This window comes from Hyperolius riggenbachi, chromosome 4, assembly GCF_040937935.1.
Source record: "Hyperolius riggenbachi isolate aHypRig1 chromosome 4, aHypRig1.pri, whole genome shotgun sequence".
In the NCBI taxonomy this organism is placed as follows: Eukaryota; Metazoa; Chordata; class Amphibia; order Anura; family Hyperoliidae; genus Hyperolius; species Hyperolius riggenbachi.
The window spans coordinates 40,599,284-40,626,553 of NC_090649.1; positions in this window are offsets into that span (position 1 = coordinate 40,599,284).

Here is a 27,270-nt window from a genome sequence, read left to right on the forward strand (position 1 = left end):
ACGAACTGGACTCCCCGATCCGACACTATGTTCTCCGGAATGCTGTGCAGCCGGAAGACATGTGTAATAAACAAGTCGGCCAATTCCTGGGCTGAAGGGAGTCCTTTCAAGGGCACGAAATGGGCCATTTTACTGAAGCGGTCGACTACCACCCAAATGACCGACATACCTTCTGACTTGGGAAGTTCGCCCACAAAATCCATGGACAAATGAGTCCATGGCTCACTCGGGGTGGGTAAAGGCTGCAAGGTACCCACAGGTGCCAGCCGGGAGGGTTTACTCTTAGCGCAAACTGCACACTCCCTAACGAACTCCTTGCAGTCTGCTGCTAAAGAAGGCCACCAGGCACACCTGGATACTAGATCCTGAGTTCTAGATGCCCCAGGGTGTCCCGCATTCTTGTGAGAATGAAACATCTGCAAAGTGCGGAGACGAAAGGGTAGGGGTACAAACATCACCCCTTCAGGTTTCCCTTCGGGGACATCCTGCTGAAAAGGCCTCAGGGTCTCTGTCCAGTCCTCCCAAGTCTCAGCTGCCGCTAACACTAGCCTCTGTGGGATAATGGACTCTGGGGCAGGAGGCTCGGCTGTCTCTGGCTCAAAGCATCTGGACAGAGCATCTGCCTTAACGTTCTTGCTGCCCGGGGTGTATGTAATCAGGAACCTGAACCTCGAAAAAAATAACGACCATCGAGCCTGACGGGGACTTAACCTCTTAGCCCCCTCGATGTATTCCAGGTTTTTGTGATCGGTGTATACCGTAATCATATGCTCTGCTCCTTCCAGCCAATGACGCCACTCCTCAAAGGCAAGTTTAATGGCAAGGAGCTCTCTGTTGCCTATATCGTAGTTTCTCTCTGCCGGAGAGAACCTACGAGAGAAATAGGCACAGGGATGTAATCTTCCCTGCAACCCTGATCGCTGAGACAGCACAGCCCCTACCCCGACCTCTGAGGCATCCACCTCAACAATAAAGGGGTAAGAAGTGTCAACGTGCCTCAGAATGGGTGCTGAGCAAAACAAGTCTTTCAGAGTGGAGAATGCTCGTAGAGCTTCTGGAGTCCAGTGGTTAGTATCTGCCCCTTTTTTTGTAAGACTGGTGAGGGGTGAAATGACCGTGGAATACCCCTTTATGAACCTTCTGTAATAGTTCGCAAAGCCTAAGAACCGCTGTAAAGATTTTAACCCCACGGGTTGGGGCCACTCTAACACAGCAGAGACTTTGGCGGGATCCATACACAGGCCCGTGGTGGAAATAATGTAACCCAGAAAGGCGACAGATGTTACTTCGAAAATACATTTCTCAAGTTTAGCGTATAACGAGTTTTGTCTTAGTTTGCTGAGTACAAATTTCACATGCGTTCTGTGCTCAGAGAGGTTGTTGGAGAAAACAAGTATATCGTCTAGATAGACCAGCACGAATCTCCCCAACACCTCTCTGAAGACCTCGTTGATGAGTTCCTGGAAAACGGCCGGGACATTACATAACCCAAAGGGCATCACTAGGTACTCGTAATGCCCGTCTGGCGTGTTAAAGGCCGTTTTCCACTCATCACCCTTTCTTATGCGTACCAGGTTGTACGCGCCCCGTAAATCCAGTTTTGAGAAGATCTTGGCGTCTGTGACCTGCGTAAATAAATCGTCTATCAGGGGTAACGGATATCGGTTCTTTACCGTGATTTTATTCAGTCCCCGGTAATCGATACAGGGCCGCAGGCCCCCGTCTTTCTTTTTAACGAAAAAGAAACCTGCTCCAGCAGGCGATCGGGACGGACGAATGAAACCCTTGGCTAAATTCTCACGGATATATTCTTGCATGGCCAACTTTTCTGGCCCAGATAAATTGTACAGATGACCCCGAGGAGGCATACAACCAGAACGGATATCTATGGGGCAATCAAAAGAGCGATGTGGGGGTAATTTGTCTGCTGCCTTGGGACAGAACACATCAGAATATTCTAAATATTGCTCAGGTACCCCTTGTACATGAACCCTGGTTTGGCCCAGTGTCACCTTCCCTAAACATTGCTGAAAGCAGCGTGCTGACCAAGAAACCAGTTGGCCGGTGGCCCAATCGATGTGCGGAGAATGAAGGTGCAACCATGGCATGCCGAGTATAATGGTGGAAGTAGACATATGCAACACAAAGAATTGTAATTTTTCCCAGTGCAGAACCCCTATGGTGACTCCCACCTCTGGTGTCTGAGACAGTGGGTGACTCCCTTGCAGAGGAGAGTCATCCACTGCCGTAACCTGGATGGGTGGTTGTACAGGTGTGAGTGGGATACCCAATTTCTTAGCAAACTCAAAATCCATAAAATTTGCCGCGGAGCCTGAATTGATAAAGGCTTCCGTGACCTCGGTTTTATCTTCCCACGTAATGGTGCAGGGAAGAAGCAACCGTTTTTCTTCTAAGGGTAAAAGTCGGACGCCCAGGGTGTTACCCCCTACCACTCCCAGGCGGTAGCGTTTTCCCGGCTTATTAGGGCAGTTTCGTACTATATGCCCCCCTTCAGCGCAATACAGACACAGCTGTTCGGTCATTCTCCGTCTTCGCTCCACCTGGGTCAATTTTGACCGACCAATCTGTATTGGCTCGGATGGAAGCAAGACCGGAGAAGACGAAACAGTAGGAGGTGGAATCACTGGGGCTGTGGCGTAAGACACCCCTCTGACACGGGAACTACCCCTGGTCTGCCTTTGGTAGCCCAGCCTGCGGTCGATCCGGATGGCCGCTGAGATGGCCTCATCGACTGTTCTGGGTTCGGGCTGACTTAACATCATGTCAGAGACCTCATCGGACAGCCCTGACAAGAAACAATCTAACAGGGCATGAGTGTCCCACCTGGCCGTAACTGACCACCTCCTAAACTCGGCCGCGTAATCTTCGACCGGACCTTCGCCTTGACGCAATAGCTTGAGCTTCCGCTCAGAAGTCGAGGCAAGGTCTGGATCGTCGTAAATTACCGCCATAGCCTTAAAGAATTCCTCTACAGAGGTAAGCGCTTTGTCTCCGGTGGGCAGGCTATATGCCCATGACTGGGAGTCGCCGGACAACAAAGTTTTAATAAACGTGACCCTCTGGGTCTCAGTACCCGAAGATTGGGGTCTCAACTCAAAATAGGAAAATACTCTACTCCTAAAATTCCGGAAGTCAGATCTGTGGCCGGAAAAGCTTTCAGGGACAGGCATACGTATGTCAGAGCTAGGAGAGGATCGCACATGATTCACTGATGTCTGGAGGGTTTGTACAGACCCTGATAGGGCATCAATAAGAGTTATGTGGGTGCCCAGTACTTGATTGATGTTGTCCACCGAAGCGGCAAGTACACCCAGACACTCAGTGTTTGCGTCCATTTTGTATTTGGGTCTGGCGTTCTGTAACGATCGGTGGGCGCAGAGAGTATCTGATTTACCGGTGATCTGCAGTATCGCCGGAAATACAGATATATACCAGATTATAAGTGATCTGCAGTCTCACCGATAATCCGATATACAAACTAACCTCTGTTCGCCTGAGTAGAGTGTAGTGTTTTGGTGTAACAGTAACACTAGGAGGCCTAGGCCTCAGTGCAGCAAGGAGAACTGCACGTATTCCTTCTGCAGACCTGAGCTCTCCAAGACGGGAGGAGTCAGACTGACAGTAGGAAGGAAAGTCCGAGAGTGACACTCAGGAAGAAGTGTCACTAACAGGACTGGGAACCGCCTCCAATCGTGAGGTCGGTTCTCGAGGTCAGACAAGCCAGGTCGTACACACACGGACAGATAAAGTACAAATACAGTAGGCAAAGGCGGAGTCAAAGTACAGGCAGGGTTCGGCAACGGGGTATCAGATATATCGGGGTACAAAATCAGGAGTCTTGGAACGAGCCGAGGTTCGGCAACAGAGTATCAGAAATATCGAGGTACAAGGTCAGAGTTCAGGAGGATAGTCGAGGCAGGCAAAAGTCATAACATATAATCACAATCAAACTAGTACTTTAGCTATCAAATATCTAGCTAAGTGTAGGATTACAGCTCCAGCTGGTCCCGGCACACTTCAGGATCTGACTACGGATCTGGGTGCTCCCACGTATGTGATCGCACGCCAGACAAAGAGCAAGTGAACAACCAGCAGTATATATACTCTAGGACCTTTCCAGGACCTCCCTAATTGCTGGTCCAATGAGAGCAGTGGAATTTGTCAGCTGACCCAGCTGGTCAGCCGACACCCTTCTAACTGTTATTTAAACTCTGCCTTTCTGCTCGCGCGCGTGTAAGTCTGAATCTTGGTGGACTATCAGTCCCAGCCACACCAGTACTGTCATGCAATGTATCTAGTGCGGGGGCCGCCTCTGATGCGGATTCCGCCGCACTGCCTATGCGGCATGCAGCGTTTTTTCCGCGTTGTGACGCCATGCTGGACGCGGAAACAGCCGCCTCACCTTGAGAGACGGCGGCATTTCCGCGTTTCCTTACACTAGCCCTACCAACAAATTATCTGAAATTCCTTTCTGTTTTTTAGTACAGCAAGAATTAAAAAACTTGAGTTGTTCTATGCAAAAGAGCTTGTCAAACAGCTTGTGAATCCAGTCCCGTTTCCTGAAAAGTAAACAGAAGCCAAAAGTCTGTTGTCTGTCAGGGAGAGGGAAGATAATGAGGTTATACTACAGGAAAGTTAAAAAGGTCATAATAGATGCATCTTTTTCAGCTTTAATGGCAAAGTGTGGATTTTAAACTGCAACTTTCTGATGCAACCTTAAAAATTAAGCTATAAAATGTGAATCATCATCTGTACTATGCATACAATTCATCCCAACAGTTTATTTTCACTTAAGGTTCACTTGAATATGCCCTGAAACTCCCAAAGCCCCATAGACATGCTAGATAAATCATTGCAATAATTTTCTGTGACCAGTGATGGTTCTCAGGAAGAGTGAATGATCAATATTGACAGGCACTTTCCCAACTATTTTTTCTATTTACAAATATTGTTAAATTATTAACAACTATTAGTAAAAGTGCAAACATGTAAGGGACAAAGACAGAAAATTTAAAAGGTACCTAAAGCAACACTATGGTCCTCTGTTTAACATACCTGGGGCTTCTTCCAGCTCCCTGTAGTCATCCTGTTCACTCACCATACTTTTGAGCTGCTCCATTCAGCCACTGTCCCCCTTTGATATCTGGCAAATCATGGTCAATATTTTCCAAACTGCACAAGAGCAGAATGCTAATGTGGATGGGAGTGCGATCGATGGACGTGTGGCTTGGGGCCATGCCTGCAGCTCTAGGATGGGCACATCGGTTGAAGGGAGAAGAGCAGAAAGACAATGAGGGACCAGGAAGACTACGGGGGCTGGGAGAAGCTCCAGGTAAGATAAACTGGGGACCTTAGTGTTTCCAGGGCTCCCCATTGGTCCACTATCTGAGCCAATGAAGTGGCTCAGACAATGGACCAATAGGGAGCTCCGGCAGGACCTTCAAAAATGCTTTGCCGAGGCTCTGATTTACAGAAATCACAGTGACTCATACACTGTAAAAGCATGATGGGAAACTTGCGGCGAGAGGTGGCAGGAGATGATTAGCGATGGTATTTATATTATAAGGGGGTGCCCGGAGCAGCCACGTAGGCGGCTTCAGAGATATGTGGCAGACAGATGGGGTCTCATTATTAAAGGAAACCCCCAGATGCAGCGGCGGAAGATGGCGGCGAATGTTCGGCGGGTGCGTTCGGATGCGTGGGGATCAAGGCCGTAATAAAGCCACGCTCTCCATCACCCAGTAAAAGGGAGCATTGTTCATGCTTTTGACTGGATAATGCTCCCTAATGATTGGCAATCATGAGAAAAAAAAACGGCAATAGGATTTTCCGCTAATCCTCTTGAGATTGCAAAGTGATATGTAGCTCGCATCTACAAGTTAATTATCACCTGGAATAGAATATGGCCACTAGTGGATTACTCTGGTGGCACTCCATCTCCTGGTGTCAGTCCCTATATTTGGAATGTAGATGTCCTGGGGGTTACTCGTGATCACTAGTCGCTATTCGTGATTAAAAACCCCCGACTTTAGCTGGTAATAGCGAAGCCCCCTTACATACCAGAAACACCACATTTGCCAGATATGTTAAGAAGAACCGTGGGATCAAGACGAAAAACATTTTTTTTTTCAAAACGACTTTACTTTTGAGAAAAAATGATATTAAAGTTTCAAAGGAAAAGTATACATTTAAATGTGGTAAATGACAGTTAATGTATTTACCGCATTTAAAGAGACACTGAAGCGAAAAAAAATATATGATATAATGAATTGGTTGTGTACTATGAATAATTACTAGAAGATTAGCAGCAAAGAAAATATTCTCATATTTTTATTTTCAGGTATATAGTGTTTTTTTTCTAACATTGCATCATTCTATAATATGTGCAGATTACACAACACTCAGCATTCAAAATGAGTCTTTCAGAGCAGTCTGTGAAGTAATGAACTCTCCTCTGGCAGAGGAAAAGTAAACAGTTCAATTACAGTTGAGATAATAAAAGTCAGATAACAGCCCTCTCCACGACTAAGTTAGTCGGAGAGCATAATAGCTTTTTTGCATAGAGATAACAACTGGAGTTTCACAACTCTTCCTGTACTGGAAACAATTAGACTGATGTATCTGATCTTAATGTTTTTTTTCTTAGCTGTACTACACATACAAATCATAATATCATCATTTTTTTTTCGCTTCAGTGTCTCTTTAAATGTATCATTTTTGCCTTTGAAACTTTAAAATCAATTTCCTCAAAAACTATAAGGTCTTTTTGAAATTATTTTCCCCTTGTTCCCACTGTTCTTCTTAACATATCTGGCAAATTAGGTGTTCCTAGCATGTAAGGGGGCTTTGCTATTAACTGCTAAATTTGGTGGGTTTTGGCGGGCTTTTAACCACTTGAGGACCCACCCTTTACCCCCCCTTAAGGACCAGCGCTGTTTGTTGTGATCTGTGCTGGGTGGGCTCTGCAGCCCCCAGCACAGATCAGAATGCACGCAGAGCGATCAGATCGCCCCCCTTTTTTCCCCCCTATGGGGATGATGTGCAGGGGGGGGTCTGATCGCTCCTGCTGGTGGCATGTTGCGGGGGGGGGGGGCACCTCAAAGCCCCCCTCCGCGGCGACATTCCCTCCCCCTCCCTCTCCTACCTGTCCCCCCAGTGATCCGGGCTGCACAGGACGCTATCCGTTCTGTGCAGCCAGTGACAGGACGTCCCCTGTCACATGGCGGCGATCCCCGGCCGCTGATTGGCCGGGGATCGCCGATCTGCCTTACGGCGCTGCTGCGCAGCAGCGCCGTACAATGTAAACAAAGCGGATTATTTCCGCTTGTGTTTACATTTAGCCTGCGAGCCGCCATCGGCGGCCCGCAGGCTATTCACGGAGCCCCCCGCCGTGATTTGACAGGAAGCAGCCGCTCGCGCGAGCGGCTGCTTCCTGATTAATCAGCCTGCAGCTGGCGACGCAGAACTGCGTCGCTGGTCCTGCAGCTGCCACTTTGCCGACGCACGGTATAAGCGTGCGGTCGGCAAGTGGTTAATCACAAATACTTTTTTCCTTTGAAACTTTAAAATACATTTTCTCAAAAACTATAAGGTCTTTTTGAAAAATGTTTTTCATCTTATTCCCATTGTTTTTCCAAATATATCTGGTAAATCTGGTGTTTCTAGCAGGTAAGGGGGTTTTGCTATTAACCATTAAAGTCGGCGGGTTTTGAATCACAATTACCACTCATGATTTGTGATTACATGTGGTTATTCGACTCAAAACTGCACTCGAGTCGGATATCCCTTTCTACTCGTGATCACGAGTCAATTCGTAAGTGGGCGGAGTCGCAGTGCACGTTTTTCACCCATTCAAGCTCCCACCTTGCTTCACTTTCCTCCCCCTGTCCAGTGTGTCTGCTCACTCAGCACCATGCACAGAACCCTGACCTCCTGCCAGGTGGGTCATCTGGATGGGCAGGGTGCAGCAGAGCATAAAGCACATGTTTTCGTCATATGGCACTTAGCCCCAAGAGCCGAACCAAGGTGCTGCCATTGTAGTAATGTTATGCTGTGTGGGGTGTGTAAGGGTATTTCGCGGTTCCGGCGATTGGCAGACACGGAATTACATCTCCCTCCAAGGTCCAATGACTCAGAGGGTAAATAGTATTTTACACTGCCGGGAATTTGAGCGACAGCAGGGTGAGCCGTCATTCGGCTCTCTCTACGCCCAGCTCACCGGCGGCATACACATACGTACGTGCAGGGAACATGGCCGGATTTCCGCACAGGCCACCTAGGCCGGTTCCTAGGGCAGAAACCTGCCGACAGGAGAGCTGGGGCGGGTGTCACACACCGGCAGCAGAACAGCTGTTTTTCCGTAATCTGCTGTCTGTTGCTGCGCTTTCCCCAGTCTCCCCTGCGTGCATAGCACAGAGCAGAGCGTCCTTCCCCTTCCCTTCTTTCCGCTCTGTCACACTATGGGGCGGGGCTGAGAAGAGACAAGCCAGGAGATTTGAGCCCAGGAGGAGGAGGAAGTCAGCAAACGAGTAGGCAACTGGAGTCAGCGCTGTGAGGGGCAAAGAGGGAGAAGTGTGTATGCAGAACTGCAGGCATTTTACACACTTCGTCCTAAGCTGCTGTGGAGTCGTGAGTGACCAACTGTCTCCCTCCTTCTTCCTCTTCCCCGGTGCCTGTGACTTCTGAAGCTGCTTTAACAGGGCTGCCTGACGCTCCCCTACTGACTGTCCTGTGTTAGCTGGCTTCTATCACTCTTATCTCCATACAGCCCCCTCTCTCTTTTCATGTTGTTAATCAGGCAGCTCTTCTCCTCCCCTCCCACAGCCATTTCCCTGTCACACAAACAAGGCTATTCATATATGCAGTGTTCCTTTTGTTATTCCTACTATAGTCACAATCTAATGCACTACCATATTACTATGATGTATTTATATGGCACTGACATCTCCTGCAGCACTTTACAGAGTCATGCCACTGACTGTCAGAGGAACTCACACTCTAATCCTACCATAACCATAGTCTATTGTCCTATCATTATGTATTTATCTAGTGCTGATACCTTCGGCAGCACTGTACAGAGAACATGGTCATGTCACTAACTGTGCTCTGGGCAGCCCACAATCTAACCCTACCATAGTCATAGTCTAATGTCCTACCCAGTGACGGACATACGGCCGTGCAGGCCGTGCCGCCGCACGAGGGCCCCTGAAGTTCCGTTGCTTCAGGGGCCCATTAAGTATTTTTTTTTTATATATATGTTACGGCCAGAACCCGAAGTGTGGCCACTTCGCGTTCTGGCCAGCCACTTCGGGTTCTGGCCGGCCAATGTGCGAAGTGGCCGCAGCGCAGCGGCCAATGTTAGAAATGTTATGTTTACGCCGTCTCGCTGCGGCCAAATTTATGACAACCTTGCTTAATTTAATTAAATATAGCCGGCGGCAATGTAATAGATGAAGCCGCCGGCTTTCGCACTGCCTCTCTCCTCCCCCCGCCTCTCTCCTCTCCCCGCCTCCCATACAATAAGTAGCAGCCGAGCAGCCGGCGGGGACATGCAGCCGGAGAGTCTATCGTCGCGGCAGGGGCAGCAGAGCGGGGAGGCTGTAGACATTGCTTCTGCCAGCACCCGCTCTGCAGGAACGGCAGGATTCCCCTGTCGCGACGGACGACTCTCGGGGACAGGCGTGTCCCCGCCGGCTGCTACTTATTGTATGGGAGGCGGGGAGAGGAGAGAGGCGGGGGGAGGAGAGACGCAGTGCAAAATCTATTACATTGCCGCCGGTTATATTCAATTAAATTAAGCAAGTTTCAATTTGGCCGCAGCGAGACGGCGTAAACATAACATTTCTAACATTGGCCGCTGCGCGGCGGCCACTTCACACATTGGCCGGCCAGAACCCGAAGTGGCTGGCCAGAACGCGAAGTGGCCACACTTCGGGTTCTGGCCGTAACATATATATTTGGTTTTTTTTGTTTGTTTCTCTGGGGGGCCCCGACTCCTATCCTCCCTCCCTCCCTCACCTCGGAGGATGTCTCCGGGGCTCCAGGCAGGCGCTAGAGGTCTCCGATGTCTCCAACTCTATATACGGCTCGCTACTAAACCAGGAAGTAGCGAGCAGTATACAGAGTTGGAGACATATTGGAGACCAAGCGGCTGAGCCTCTAGCGCCTGCCTGGAGCCCCGGAGACTTCCTGTATTTGCCGCTCTCCCGCCGCGGGGCCCCCCGAGGTGAGGAAGGGGGGGAGGATAGGAGTCGGGCCCCCCACCCGGATAGCTATAGGCTACCTGCCTACCTACCCACCCGGCTACCTACCCACCCACCAGGCGTCCTATCTACCTACCCACACGACTACCTAACCACCCACCAGGCTTCCTACCTGCCTACCCACCCACCCAGCTACCTAACCACCTACCCACCCGGCTACCTAGCCACCCACCAGGCTTCCTACCTACCTACCCACCCGGCTACCTACCCACCCACCAGGCTTCCTACCTACCTACCCACCCGGCTACCTAACCACCTACCCACCCGGCTACCTACCCACCCACCAGGTTTCCTACCTACCTACCCACCCGGATACCTAACCACCTACCCACCCGGCTACCTACCCACCCACCAGGCTTCCTACCTACCCACCCGGCTAAGGGCTTCCTACCTACCCACCAACCAGGCTACCTACCCACCCACCCACCAGGCTACCTAAAACTCCCACCCACCCACTCACCCACCCACTCACCCACCCACCAGGCTACCTATCCACCCAACCACCCATGGGAGCTGTGCGCCGGATGGAGGCTGGGACAGGAGGTCTGCTGCTGCAGGTGAGTAAATGTTTTTGTTTTTTTATTTATATTAGCAGGTGTATGTTCTGGGCAGGTCTGCCACATGATTGCATGTATTTTCTGCGCAAATCTGCCGACATGATTGCACGTATTTTCTGGGCATATCTGCCGACTTGATTGCACATATTTTCTGGGCATATCTGCCGACTTGATTGCACGTATTTTCTGGGCATATCTGCCGACATGATTGCACGTATTTTCTGGGCATATCTGCCGACATGATTGCACGTATTTTCTGGGCATATCTGCCGACATGATTGCACGTATTTTCTGGGCATATCTGCCGACTTGATTGCACTTATTTTCTGGGCATATCTGCCGACATGATTGCATGTATTTTCTGGGCATATCTGCCGACATGATTGCACGTATTTTCTGGGCATATCTGCCGGCATGATTGCACATATTTTCTGGGCATATCTGCCGACATGATTGCACGTATTTTCTGGGCATATCTGCCGACATGATTGCACGTATTTTCTGGGCATATCTGCCGACATGATGTGTATTTTCTTGAGAAAACCTGCACAATTATGTGAATTTTCTGGGGAAAGGGTCACCAAAACTTGGGCCCACTGTCTTTGCGTTGCACTTTTCAAGGGAACCTGAGGTGAGAATAATCTTGAGGCTGCCATATTTCTCTCCTTTTAAGTAATACCAGTTGCCTGGCTGCCGTGCTGGTCCTCTGCCTCTTATTCTCTCAACCATAGACCCTGAACAAGCATGCAGCAGGTCAGGGGTTTCTGACAATATTGTCAGAACTGAGAAGATTAGCTGCATGCTTGTTGCTGGTGTAATTCAGTTTATTACTGCAGCCAAATAGATCAGCAGGGCCGCTAGGCAACTAGTATTGTTTAAAAGGAAATAAACCCTCACCCCGGGTTCGCTTTAAGTTACAGTTAGCTCCGCCCTCATCCAGTCATTACCACGCCCATTTTTTTTGCCGCGGCGCTTGGTTCTATCCACACCTATTTCGCAAGTTGTAGCCATGCCCATTTTTGGACACAGCGCGCCGCAGGTCATAGGGACCCACAATTGCAATTTTGCACAGGGGCCCACTGCTGGCTGTGTCCGCCACTGGTCCTACCATATTATTATTATGTATTTATATAGCACTGACATCTTCTGCAGCACATTACAGAGTACATAGTCATGTCACTGACTGTCCTCAGAGGGGCTCACAATCTAATCCCTACCATAGTCATAAGGGGCCCATACCCTTAACGATTTTCCTGCCGATATACGGCCGATTCGATCACAGTAATCGAATCGTCTGTGAAATCGCCGTGCACACCGCTGACAGAACGATCAATTTCCGTCCGAAATCGATCGTTCTCGTCAATTCCTGTCGATCCGTCCGTGTGGAAGATTTTTCTCGATAGCCGGTGGGTCGGGAGTGCGTTGATAGCGGTGTTCGAATGCCTGACGACCGACGCAATACAGCGGGTATACATTACCTGTTCGGCCGGCGCGAGTCCCCTGGTCTCTGCGGTCTTCTCCGCTCTGGTCTGGTCTCCGGCATGCTTCACTTCTACCTGCCCGGCAGGAAGTTTAAACAGTAGAGGGCACTCTACTGTTTAAACTTCCTGCCGGGCAGGAAGAAGTGAAGCATGCCGGAGACCAGACCAGAGCGGAGAAGAAGACAGCAGAGACCAGGGGAGTCGCGCCGGCGGATCAGGTAATGTATGGGGGGGGGGGGGTTAGTGGCAGCAGCACCACCACAGATTGTGATCGGTTTCAGGCTGAAATCGGTTCACTATCTGTTTGCAGTAAGGCAGCTATACGATCCCTCTCTGATCAGATTCGATCAGAGAGGAATCTATCTGTTGGTCAAATCTGATGGCAAATCGACCAGTGTATGGCCACCTATAGTGTAATGTCCTACCATACTATTATGTATTTATCTAGCACTTATACCTTCTGCAGCACTGTACAGAATGCATAGTCGCTATCCTCAGTCAATTTAATCACCATAATCTTGTGATCAGACTCTCTAACCTGAAATGGTACACTGGACTTTATATATATTTACCTGGGACTTCCTCCAGCCCCATGAGCCCTGTGGCCTCCCTCCCTGGCCTCTTTGCCCCCTCTGTTCTGGCGCTATGACTCCTGGTAATCCCCTGCGATGTAGGCATCCTCTGCCACGCTCTTGTCCCCGGGAGCGTCCTGTGCAGTACTGCTGCGCAGACACAAAATGCTCCTGGACGCAGTAGCGCAATGAGGGGTGCACGTCTGGACGAGCTGCGCATGCGCAGAAGAGCACTTCCAGCCGGGAGGCATACCGCAAGAGGACACAGTGCTCATGGGGCTGGAGGAAGCCCCAGGTAAGTATAAATAAAGCCCAGTGTACCATCTCAAGGTCACATAAATTTTAACCCTTTTTCCCATAATCCTATTGTCAAATTCCTAGCCTCACCCTAAATTGCCAAAAGGCCTAGCCTTTAATCTCCACTAACAACTTTTTTTTTTTTTTTTGTAAATGCCTAACCCTAATATCCTGATCTATCAGATCCTAATTCCGCTGATTGTCATGGGGCGGCTGAAGGTAGTGGGCCTTGGGCGGTAAAAAGTACAAATCCGGCCCTGGCAGGGAAGTCCTCTGTTTACAGTTGTAGCCAATGGTGTGATGTCTGTCTATCTCTGTGTACGGTGGTGAGTGAGCAGATGCACTGGGAAGGAGAAATGGAGATAGGAGACAGGCTGGCCAGGAATTGTTGGGAGACTCAGGCTGCATTAGTATCGGATACAATTGTTTGAGCTTTGTGATAGGATATTTGAGTGTAGTTCATGGATTCACCAGGCTGCTTGTGTACCACGCAAGACGTTCAACCACTAAGTTACCTCAGAAAACACCCATCACTTTTAGACAATCCTATGCGTGGGTGTATCATGGTAGTCATAATACAGTACTATGTTACTTTCAAATACTATAGTAGACATTTATTTTTCAATCAAATATTATTTTTTGTGTGAGAATACCAATTCACTCATACCACACACATAAAGCACCAGTGAAAGTGTTAATATTCAATCCCTAGCACTGCCTTCTGCAACTAGGTTATAAAGCAATGGAATATTAATTGATTAGGTGGGTCACATGCCCGTGCCCACCAATTGTAGGCTTGGGGGTATGGCTCAGATGATGTCACATTTAACTCGTTGGTGATCGGTATTAAAGCCGGGGACAGGCTGCAGAGAGGCACCTCTGCTTCCTGTGACTGCTGGCTTCCACCCTTTACTTTTATTTATAATATGTCTTGTCATCTTATCTAACTGTATGTTATATATAGGACTATGGGCCACGTAGTCTAGATGTAACGTAATATAGATGAAAGAGAAAACCTGGTTTCCATGCAAGGGAGCCAAGAGCTGTAACGCAAAGGTCTTACTACAGAACAATCTGCTTCGCTAAGATGTAACCACATGTACTGTATATCTGTTTACTGAATAAACTCCTAAACTTTGAGGACGCCTAAGAAGTTCCATCTCCTATGCTGTTGCTGTGATGAGAGTCAAGTTATCTCACTTCCTGTGAGTTGCAGCTCTAATGAGTTGCTGGTGCCGGAACAAAGGTGCAGTGTTGTTGCCAATAGCAACCAACATACTGTATAGTTTCTTACACTAAGGTCTCTATAGAAGAAGCTGTTCTTTCAAATCCTATAGAGAATTATATGTTTTCAGCCATCTCTGCTCTTAGCCTGTCTGTGGATGATGTGAGATAAACAGAACTGTCCATACCCCTTCATCTTTCCTGTGGCCCAGGTATTTGTGAAAAAGTATTCAAATACATGTGGAAAAGTATTCAAATACACACTAAAAAAATTAGCACAGCATTGTGTTCATACAGTATGTGATTAAATGTATTTCCATTGACTTTAACACAAGAGAAAACACTGTAATAGAGCAGCATGCAGTATGCTTCTGTCTTGGATAAAATATGATTGACTTAGTGGGAACTGGGAATAGAATACCATGACTTACAATGTAAGTAAAAATTCATGTGACTTGACGTTGAAAAACACACACAAATTGTGTGTCATCAGCAGCGGGAACAAAGCCTACAATTTTTGGGTTTCAACATCTGTATATTGTGTTTGTGCTATTTTCAAGAATAAAAATAATAATAATGACATGGTGTGATATATTGGGGGATTTTTACTCATATTCATCATTGACATAATTTTCTGCTGGATCACATATTAAATCTCAACCTATCTTGTATTGTTATATATCGTATTACTCTTCTTTTCTTTTTCTCTTTTTGTTTCATGGTTAACATAATTGGAAGGCTCTCATATTAAAACTCAAACTTGCCTACACAGTAAACATTTTTAACACATTTTAAAATACACATGTCAAGGAAAACAATGAATGAATATATATATATATATATATATATTTTTTTTTATAAAGCGCCAACATATTCCGTGGCGCTGTACAATGTAAGAAAACAAACAAGGGATACATAATGATACAGACAATGATATACATCAAGTATGAACACTGATACACAATACAGCACTGCTGATTACAATTTGATTTAACATGATGACTAAAATGTATAAATGTCTAACACATATATACTGTATATATATATATATATATATATATATACATATATATATATATATATATATATATATATATATATATTTATATTTTTTGCAATCGAAATCTTACTCTGATTATTTGAATTTAATTCTTAAAATACTCACACCAGTTTCAAAATTCATTACAACAGAATACAGCTGTTTTTACCTAATAACTAATTATTAGGCACCAATAAAAAAATTCAAAACAAAAGAAAATCTTTACTCTTTTTTAATTGTTTACTTTAGACAAGCATTTTATTGGTGCGCATACTAGGAAAAAATTTAAAACATAAATAAATAGAAGAATATCTGAAACCATAAATACAGAAGCAGTCATTCTGGTAAAGAGTGTCAAGATATTCTGAGGCTATATAACACACACAGCATTAGCTTATGAACATTGTGTTGGGAATATGTCTCATGCTGAACAGGGAATTGTTCGTGTAAAATTGGCCAGTTGACAATAACTAAACACTGAGCACATTATTAAGATAATTGGGTTAATTTGTTATGGCAGTAAACTTGTCTATTTGTGTTGGTCATACAGATAGGAAAAAAGATATCTATATATATAGTGGCTTGCAAAAGTATTCGGGCCCCCTTGAAGTTTTCCACATTTTGTCATATTCCTGCCACAAACATGCATCAATTTTATTGTAATTCCACATGAAAGACCAACACAAAGTGGTGTACACATGAGAAGTGGATCGAAAATCATACATGGTTCCAAACATTTTTTACAAATAAATAACTGCAAAGTGGGGTGTGCGTAATTATTCGGCCCCCTTTGGTCTGAGTGCAGTCAGTTGCCTATAGACATTGCCTGATGAGTGCTAATGACTAAATAGAGTGCACCTGTGTGTAATCTAATGTCAGTACAAATACAGCTGCTCTGTGACGGCCTCAGAGGTTGTCCAAGAGAATATTGGGAGCAACAACACCGTGAAGTCCAAAAAACACACCAGACAGGTCAGGGATAAAGTTATTGAGAAATTTAAAGCAGGCTTAGGCTACAAAAAGATTTCTAAAGCCTTGAACATCCCACGGAGCACTGTTCAAGCGATCATTCAGAAATGGAAGGAGTATGGCACAACTGTAAACCTACCAAGACAAGGCCATCCACCTAAACTCACAGGCCGACCAAGGAGAGCGCTGATCAGAAATGTAGTCAAGAGGCCCATGGTGACTCTGGACGAGCTGCAGAGATCTACAGCTCAGGGGGGAGACTCTGTCCATAGGACAACTATTAGTGGTGCACTGCACAAAGTTGGCCTTTATGGAATAGTGGCAAGAAGAAAGGCATTGTTAACAGAAAAGCATAAGAGGTCCTGTTTGCAGTTTGCCTCAAGCCATGTGGGGGACACAGCAAACATGTGGAAGAAGGTGCTCTGGTCAGATGAGACCAAAATTGAAATTTTTGGCCAAAATGTAAAACGTTATGTGTGACGGAAAACTAACACTGCACGTCACTCTGAACACACCATCCACACTGTCAAATATGGTGGTGGCAGCATCATGCTCTGGGGGTGCTTCTCTTCAGCAGGGACAGGGAAGCTGGTCAGAGTTGATGGGAAGATGGATGGAGCCAAATACAGGGCAATCTTGGAAGAAAACCTCTTGGAGTCTGCAAAAGGTTTGAGACTGGGGCTGAGGTTCACCTTCCAGCAGGACAATGACCCTAAACATAAAGCCAGGACAACAATGGAATGGTTTAAAACAAAACATATCTATGTGTTAGAATGGCCCAGTCAAAGTCCAGATCTAAATCCAATCGAGAATCTGTGGCAAGATCTGAAAACTGCTGTTCACAAACTCTGTCCATCTAATCTGACTGAGCTGGAGCTGTTTTGCAAAGAATAATGGGCAAGGATTTCAGTCTCTAGATGTACAAAGCTGGTAGAGACATACCCTAAAACAGTGTTGTCCAACTGGTGGCCCGCGGGCCGCATCCGGCCCGCCAGGCCTTCTGCTGCGGCCCCCCTGCTGTGGCAGTGTTGGCCCCGAGTCCCGAGTTTTTTTTCCTTTTCCCCATGCTTCGGCTGCTATAATTTAAATTTACAGCCCCCTTCCGCTCCACTCGTTCCCCCCGTGCTGCTGCCGCCGCCTCACCTCATATCGGCGGCAAGCAGGAGATAGGAACCAGCCAGACCAGTGCACGGCAGCCGCACGGGGGACTTTAAATGCTGGACGTGACCGATGATGTCACTTCCTGCATTTAAATTCACCGCGCGGCTGCCGTGCTTTGGTCTGTCTGGTTGCTATCTCCTGCCCGCCGCTGATCTGAGGTGAGGTGAGGTGGCGGCAGCACGGGGGGAGCAAGGGGAGGGGGGCTGTAAAATGTAGCGGCCGATCTGAGGTGAGGCGGCGGCAGCACGGGGGGGGGGGGGGACGAGCGGAGCGGAGGGGGCTGTAAATTTACACGATAGCAGCCGATCTGATGCTGTTTTGTGGGTAAATCTGCAGCCAATCCTGATTACGTTTCATGGGTATATCTGCAGCCAATCCTGCTTACGTTTTGTGGGTAAATCTGCAGCCAATCCTGATTACGTTTTGTGGGTAAATCTGCAGCCAATCCTGTTTATGTTTTGTGGGTAAATCTGCAGCCAATCCTGATTCCATTTTGTGTGTATATCTGCAGCCAATCCTGATTACATTTTGTGTGTAGATATGCAGCCAATCCTGATTGCATTTTGTGTGTATATCTGCAGCCAATCCTGATTGCGTTTTGTGTGTATATCTGCAGCCAATCCTGATTGCATTTTGTGTGTATAACTGCAGCCAATCCTGATTACATTTTGTGGGTAAATCTGCAGCCAATCCTGATTACGTTTTGTGGGTAAATCTGCAGCCAATCCTAATTACATTTTGTGGGTAAATCTGCAGCCAATCCTGATTACGTTTTTTGGGTAAATCTGCAGCCAATCCTGATAACGTTTTGTGGGTAAATCTGCGGCCAATCCTGATTATGTTTTGTGGGTAAATCTGCAGCCAATCCTGATTACGTTTTGTGGGTAAATCTGCAGCCAATCTGATTGCATTTTGTGTGTATATCTGCAGCCAATCCTGATTGCATTTTGTGTGTATATCTGCAGCCAATCCTGATTACGTTTTGTGGGTAAATCTGCAGCCAATCCTGATTACGTTTTGTGGGTAAATCTGCAGCCAATCCTGATTACGTTTTGTGGGTAAATCTGCAGCCAATCCTGATTACGTTTTGTGGGTAAATCTGCAGCCAATCCTGATTACGTTTTGTGGGTAAATCTGCAGCCAATCCTGATTGCGTTTTGTAGGTAAATCTGCAGCCAATCCTGATCACGTTTTGTGGGTAAATCTGCAGCCAATCCTGATTGCGTTTTGTGGGTAAATCTGCAGCCAATCTGATTGCGTTTTGTAGGTAAATCTGCAGCCAATCCTGATTACGTTTTGTGGGTAAATCTGCAGCCAATCCTGATTACGTTTTGTGGGTAAATCTGCAGCCAATCCTGATTGCGTTTTGTAGGTAAATCTGCAGCCAATCCTGATTACGTTTTGTGGGTAAATCTGCAGCCAATCCTGATTGCGTTTTGTGGGTAAATCTGCAGCCAATCTGATTGCATTTTGTGGGGAAACTGCTGCTAGATTCCCCGGTTGGTCTACCGGCCCTCCACCATGTGGCCTGGAAAAAAACGGCCCTCCATGCCAGCGAAGTTGGACATCTTAAAGTTAAATGGAATAATGTAAAAATGTGAGTTATGTGAAGGCTAAGACATGTAGAGTTTGCAGTGAAAATGGTGATATACAACATTTAGTTTAGGAGTCCTAAAATAGTGGTATTGTAGATAATGTTGGTGTGCCAGTAAAAAAGATGGATATAGAGTGTAATGACAAACAAAATTCAGGGTGGCATCATTTAATGGTCCATTGTGACACTTGTTGGCCCAGAGTTTTTAAATTGTGTTGCTCCTCCCAATGGCCCATGTTGTTTTCTGCTGAGCCTCCCTTCTACATCAACCATATTAACCATTTATGCCACCCGGACGTGATCCTCACGTCCAGACGGCTGCTCTGCTGCGGTGCCATGCTCTGACGCGCTACCGCATGCGATCGTGCCCCCATGCTGTCCCCCGGTAGCCCGGGAATCAGTGAGCAGGAGCATGGTTCCCGATTACCGATCCGTGTCCCCAGCAGAAAAACCGAAGCGCTCTTACTAGAGGATTCAGTCTTTCTGCAAAAAAAAAAAGTTTACCCGTCCACCTTGTGCTTCTGGGGATCGAGAAGCACAAGGAGAAAAAAATAAACTCAAGGTGGCCATCTTGTGGCCAAATAGTAAAACTACATCTACATATTTTTTACATTACAATTTACACATATAATAACATTAAACATTAACTGTTTATTTTCCACACCAAAATATTACCCAAATACCATTTTTAATGGAAACAAAAATACAATAAAAAAAAACATAAATAATTACCTAAGGGTCTGAACTTTTTAAATATGCATTTGAAGGAGGTATACTATGAACATTTTTTTAAAATATAAGCTTGTAAATAGTGATGGATGCAAAATGGAAAAAAATGCACCTTTACTTCCAAATAAAATATTGGCGCCATACATTGTAATAGGGACATAATTTAAATGGTGTCATAACAGAGACAAACGGGCAAATAAAATACATAGGTTTTAATTATGGTAGTGTGGATTATGTTAAAGCTATAATGGACGAAAACTGAGAAATAATGCATTTTTCTATTTTTTTTCCTTATTAATCCTGTTAAAATGCATTTATAAAAAAAAATTCTTAGCAAAATGTACCACCCAAGAAAGCCTAATTAGTGGCAGAAAAAACAAGATATAGATCAATAAATTGTGTTAAGAAGTGATAAAGTTATTAGCGAATGAATGGGAGGTGAAAATTGCTCTGATGCATAAGGTGAAAAATATCCGTGGGATGAAATGGTTAAAAGCCAATGCCTGGTTCCTGCACTGACATTCTTCCTAAATTATTTCCCCTGGGACCAACTCTGATCATTGTGATAAAAATGGGCAAACCAAAATATTGTGCTGCTAAATTATGGCCACACCAACATTCCAAACACCTAATTTTAACCATTGATGTGTTTTGAATTTCCATTGCTCCTCCCAACAACACCATGTTATGTATCTACCATATCTCCCACATTGGGCTCTATTCACAAAGCGCAGTTCGGTAAAATACATTTATTCGGTAAGATACCTCTTTTGGTATTTTACACTTTTTTTCAAATTCACTAAAGATTTTGCACATGAGGCAGAAGTTTGGTAATTTACCGAACAAACATGCATCAATTCACTAAGCCCTGCTCGGTAAGTGTCACTTACCAGCATGTAGCAGGTCAGCTGAGAGGCAGGGAGCAGTGTGTGTGACTTGGAGGTTTCCTGTCCTGTACATCCCAGTCATCCCTTTAGATGTGCTGCAGCCACCAGGGGGAGCTCTTCTGTATGCCATAATAAAGATTTTCACATCTAACGGGATGCAAAAAAGCCCTCAGAAAGTCACCTTCCACTGCTCTGATACAGTGGACGGTGCGGCTCTCCCTATTGGCTGCCTTGCTCTGCCCAAAGGCTGTCTGTCAAGTCTACTGCACAGAGACAGCATGGAGAGAGTGAGTTATTGGCTGCTATGAGCTAGAGAAAAATGCCGAACACTTTTGCCCAGTAAACCGAATGCAGAAATCTTTGTGAATTGCAATTTCTTGACATTTCTTGAGGCAAATACAACACAAGTCGTTAATTTACCTCACTAGTCGGTAACTCTAATTTTTTGTGTGGTAATAGGTTTTGTGAATTCTAATGTGTGAAGGTGATTGGTAAAATCAGCTGTTTTCAGCTTTACCGAATGTGGTAATGCTTTGCGACTAGAGCCCATTATATGTACATCTATCCACATCTCCTATGCTGCTGCCATGGCAGGAGGCCTGATATGCCTTTTTCATGACATGATGAGATATGTTGTTGAATCCCCCAATATCTTAGTATTGTGGCACAAGGTCATTACAAACATTTACATCCCCCATAGCTGACTGGTGAAAATCCTGAAATGGTAGGACTATGCTGATTATATGCCCCTCTGACTCTTAGAACGTTTATATGATCAAATCACTATTCCTATTGGGATTCCACTCTTTTTAACACAGTGCTTGATATGGTTTTGGGGCTGCATATGGTTGATTTTGCCTTTTTCCTCTGCCTGAACCTTCAGAACTGAAAGTCTGGACAATGGAGGAATGTCTGGCGCATTGCCACTATTGGACCTTTTTGAGCTTGCACTCCTTGCCTGATGAAGCGGGTTATACCTGCGAAACGCGTTGCGGAGTGCCAAAATAAATTGTTATTTGCGATTTGAACAATCTCGATTGTCCATCATTTCAGGAGGTAAGTCCACCTGTACTCCTCCTTTTTAGTTGTTTTTAGATCATTTTAACCTGCCTGGCGCCTCTGTCCAAATTTGCACATATTATATACAGGGCTTAATTTGGGTGACTGTGCTTGGCTATTGCATAGCTGAAGTATTTAGGCATCAGAACTGCACTATAGTATAGTTCAGGGCCAGCCATGAGTTTTAACACATGTAGAGTGTTTAGTTTGGGTGTGTAACTATTTTATTACTGAGTTCTCACTACTAGTTTAACAAGATTCAGGGTGCTTAGTGCACGGCTATACAAAAACAGCTGAGCGTCTGAACTAAGCGCTGAAAAAGAAGACTATGGAAGGTATCAGCTAAGGTCACAGGTCATGGTTAGGAGGGTTAGTGTCAGGAGAGGGACAGGGAGAGGAAAGAGGTAGGGAGAGGTTAGAGCTACAGTATTACCGTAAGTGGTTACTGTTAGGCATTTAAGAAGGAGTTTGTGTTTGGTTGGAGGGGGGGGGGGGGGTGGCATCAGGTAGGAATTATCACAGCACATCATGTCAGAGGGTATCAAAGTATCAAAGTATCTGACATAAAGTTATATTAAGTTGCACTAGATCCAGCGATGGGACCCCTAGTGGCAGGCCCACATTTGCTCCTGTAATATTTAAATTATGTGACACAGCAGCAGAGGATTTGGCTGGCAGCAATCAATGTGTCGGACTTAGTCTGAAATTTTGATCCAAAGGCGCTGACACTATGCTGGATTTTATCTGGCAACAGCACCCCCTAGCTGCAATCATTTTTTTTTTTGTCGAATATTTGGGGCATAGTCACTAGACTGGAAAGGGTGAACATCAAGGTATCTCCTTCCTTTGCTCTTCATATTAGTTGGAACCTAAGGTGCCATGACAAGGATGTGAATTGAATGGGACTGCCTTTCTGGTGAATATAGGCCTTTTATATCATCATTTATTTCCAGATGGGAAGTTTCCTCTCTGCATGAATTAACCCCCCCCCCCCCCCCCCACTGCAGAAGGAAATTGACATTTTGAGATTGAAAAATAAAAATTACGGAGCAGTTACAAGAAGGGCTCATTGGATGGTTGCCATGGCAGGGAGAAATCTTAATTTAGCATTTCTAGACAAGGAAAAAATGTACTATCTATTAATACCCATTAACAGAGGATCCAGTTCAAACTCCTAACCCTAACCTACAAAGCTCTCCACAATCTCCCCGGTACATCTCCTCACTAATTTCCAGATACAAACCCAATCGCAATCTCAGATCTGCACACGATCTTCTGTTGTCCTCCTCTAGAATCACCTCCTCGCATTCACGCTTACAAGATTTTGCACGTGATTCACCCCTTCTCTGGAATCTCCTCCCACAACACATCCATCACTCGCCAACCTTTGTTACTTTTAAACGCTCTCTAAAAACTCATTTGTTCCGACAAGCATATACGCTACCCTAGGCCACTTCCCTTTGTACTAAGACCAAATTGCACTCCTACTAGGTATCCTAAAACACACTGCTTCTATATATTTTATCGTATACTACCCCTCCTCTTGTTTTCCCCCCATTCCCTTTAGACTGTAAGCTCGCAAGGGCAGGGCTCTCTACCCCTTTTGTGTCTTGGAAATCATTATACATTTTATTCATCATGTTACTTTTATCACTGTCATTACCACTTCTGTATTTTGAATTCTGTATGCTGTATAATTGTTTTGTATTTTGTCACTAATTATGTATCTTGTGTATTGGTGTACACCATTGTCTGTATTATTATGTACCTCATGTTTGTTTCTTACTTTGTACAACGCCATGGAATATGTTGGCGCTTTAAAAAAAAATAATAATAATAATAATGATTAACATCATAAATCATCATGGATCAGGATAAGGATTTTGCAAGGGGCTAAAAGAAACAAAAAAGCTATGGTAAAAAAAAAAAAAAAAAAAAAAACAATAATAATAATAAATAAATAAAATCCCACTAAAATCAGAAGGTATTCACATTTCTTCAGTCAATTGAGAAGAACATCCTATAATGCCATCCCAATTACCAAATCCCATAACCCTAATACCAATTCAATTGCATTTGTATATGCAAATGATGCCTATATGTCCTTAAAAGCCAGACGTATATCTAGAGCTACTGTGTCCACGCTGGACACAGTTATAGGGAGCAAAAAGGAACCAAAAGCAGAAGTTGTAGACACACACAAAACATTTATATCACACTTTTCTCCTGGCGGACTCAAAGCGCCAGAGCTGCAGCCACTAGGACGCGCTCTATAGGCAGTAGCAGTGTTAGGAAGACTTGCCTATAGGCAGCAGCAGTGCTAGGAAGACTTGCCTAAGGTCTCCTACTGAATAGGTGCTGGCTTACTGAACAGGCAGAGCAGAGATTTGAACCCTGGTCGCTGGAGTCAGAGGCAGAGCCCTTAACTGGTATACTGTCAAGCCACCGTACACTAGCTGGATGCATGTCTGGCTTTTAGGCTACATTTACAGTAGTGCAATGTGGTGTGTGACTTCATGAGGGCATCTTAAAGCAGAAGTCACTCTTTAGTAGTACATTTTTGCAACGTTCAGAGTGCATACGGTGCGTTGGGATCCAATGCAAGTATCCCAACCCACTGCATGCAGTGCATTGCCTCATAATGTGTGCAATAACAGAGGCAGTGAAGCATACTTTTTATTGACTGCAGTGGCAGTGTAGTGGCTGCAGCTCTGATGCTGAGTCGGCCAGGAGAAAAGCACATATAAATGTTCTGTGTCTTTTCTTGTCCATATGTGCATACCGCCATTTAATAAATAGGGTTCATCAAGTGCATCAAAACTTTATTGAATGTACGTGGGATAACAACTGGGAGCCAATAAACTTTAAGCCTTTGATCCATAGTTTCCCTTGGCTGAGAGTTTCCATTTGTTGATCCTAACCTGTCAATGCAAAGACTCCCTAATCCTAACACATGTAATATCAGTGCCCAAGTGGTATAAATGCCCAGGTGAACTGCTTCATCACTAGTGTAAGTGGGAATAAGAATGAACATCAAAAATGTTCAGCAAAGTCAAGTACCACTACTGAACCCCTCAGGAATTTGTAGGCTTGCAGATCTGGCCTGAGTATTAATATGTCTGGATAACACTTTTATAAAGGTCACTTTAACTTCTCTGTTACTTAAACTATAAATAAGAGGATTCAACATTGGCGATACAACAACATAAAATACTGAAACATATTTCTCTTGATTAGATGAGTACTGTGACGATGGTCCAAAGTACATGATCATACCCGTCCCAAAAAACAAGGCCACCACTGAAATATGGGAAGTGCATGTAGAAAAAGCCTTCGATCTTCCTCTGGAGGGAACTTTTACTATGGAACAGATAATGCAAATATAAGACACTATAATGAACATAAATGGGAGGAGAAGAGAGATGAAACTAGAAAAAAAGATGACAAATTCACTTAAGTCGATAGTGCTGCACGATAACTTTATTACGGCCAAAACCTCGCACATAAAGTGATTCACTTGGTTTTTATGGCAAAGAGAAAGAGGTATTATGACTGATGGAAGCACATATATTCTAAAGCCAGCTACGAAGACAAGGGTAATTAGCTGATAGCAAACACTCCATCTCATAATAATGGGATAGTGCAAAGGTCGACAAATAGCCACATATCGGTCATAAGCCATAAGGGCCAGGAGGAGACATTCCGTACCTCCAAGTAGAAGAATCATGTAAAGCTGAATGGAACAGCCAAGGACGGAGATCGTTGGCTTTTTAGAGAGAAGGTTGACTAGAAACTTTGGCACGGCAGTTGAAGAATAAGACAGGTCCAAAACTGATAAGATGCAAAGAAAAAAGAACATTGGGATGTGTAATCGAGGATTAAAAATGATAATGATTATTATTAGGCAGTTGGCAACAAAGGTTATAACGTACATAACAAAAAATAATAGAAACAAAGCAATGTTTATGTGTGGATCCTTGGTAAATCCCAGCAGAATAAATTCATATGGACCAGTCTGGTTCTCCATTGCTATTGGATGGCATTTTATGTGAGGTAAATTAACAGTTTGCTATTCAAAGGCTAAGCATATTAACACTATATAATAGAATGAGATGGACACAATATGGAACTCCTTTTGTGCTTTAAACACTTGCTTTTTAAGGATTTGGCTGATGTAGTTTTATCTCATGGTTCACCAACTGTAAGAATAATGAAAGTTTTGCATTAATTCTGTTTCTTATTAGGAGGTTTCCAGCTGGTAAAGAGAGATGGCCCGAACAGTTCTGCCAGTGAAAGTATAATCGATGTGGGTGGTTGATAATCACCAGATTCAATCCTAGTGAAATAATCTGTCAGTAGAAATAAATGCATGTGTTGACAGCTATAGGTTAGGGTTACTAATAACAATATCGGGGTTATTAAATTGTGAGGGTAAGAGGTGGTGGGGGGCAAAGTAGAAAATGACAAGGAACATTTATATTGCATTTTTCTCCTGGCGGACTCAGGAGCTGCAGCCACTAGGACATATTCTATAGGCATTAGCAGTGTTAGGGAGTCTTGCCCAAGGTCTCCTATTGAATAAGTGCTGGCTTACTGAGCAGGAATAGCTGAGGTTTGCACCCAGGTCGCCAGTGCCAGAGGCAAAGCCCTTAACCATTACACTATCCAGAGAGAGGGGAGAAAATAACTTTTATTTAGCTTTCCTGTATGACAAGAAGACAGCCAGCACTAGGGTAAGGGGGAACAAAGGTTAATAAGGGAGAGAAGAGAAGTGGAGAGATACTGAGATGGAGCAGAGAGCTTAGATAGTATTGCAGTCTCATATCTCACAGAGGCTACTTGTCTGTAATGTGACTCCTGCCCTGCCAGTCTCTCACACAAGGCTGCAGCAGCCCTCCTGGAGTCTAGGGACAGTCGAAAACGTTTCACCCTGTGTAATACCTTATCAAGCTGTCCACATGCAGACTTTAAAATGGTGAGATAGCCGACAGAGTTTTTTTCTTTGGACTCTGCATAAGGCAAGCCTCCTCAGCCAGCCTAGTGCTTCACATTGCCTTATACAAGAAAAACCTCAACGCACCAGACACTGTACCAGCAGCCTGGACAAAAATCTCTCCCCTTTGCCCCCGGCCAGTCCGTTCTGGGATGCCTTGTACCTGTTTCCCAGAAAGACAGCATCCTCCTCTTCTTTGTTTTCTTTTCATGGTCATAAGGAGGAGAAGGACAGGAGTGAACAGACACACTCCTAGAACCCGAGATAACAACTAATTAGGGAACGTCACACAAAGAGTTGTAGACAAAAGTTTTGTAGACTCCTTGGGCTTGATTCACAAAGCGGTGCAAAGTGTTTGCATGCCTGTGAAAAGCCCTTTATCACGCCTAAACTCAGTTTAGGCGTGATAAGAAGAAACTCGCGCG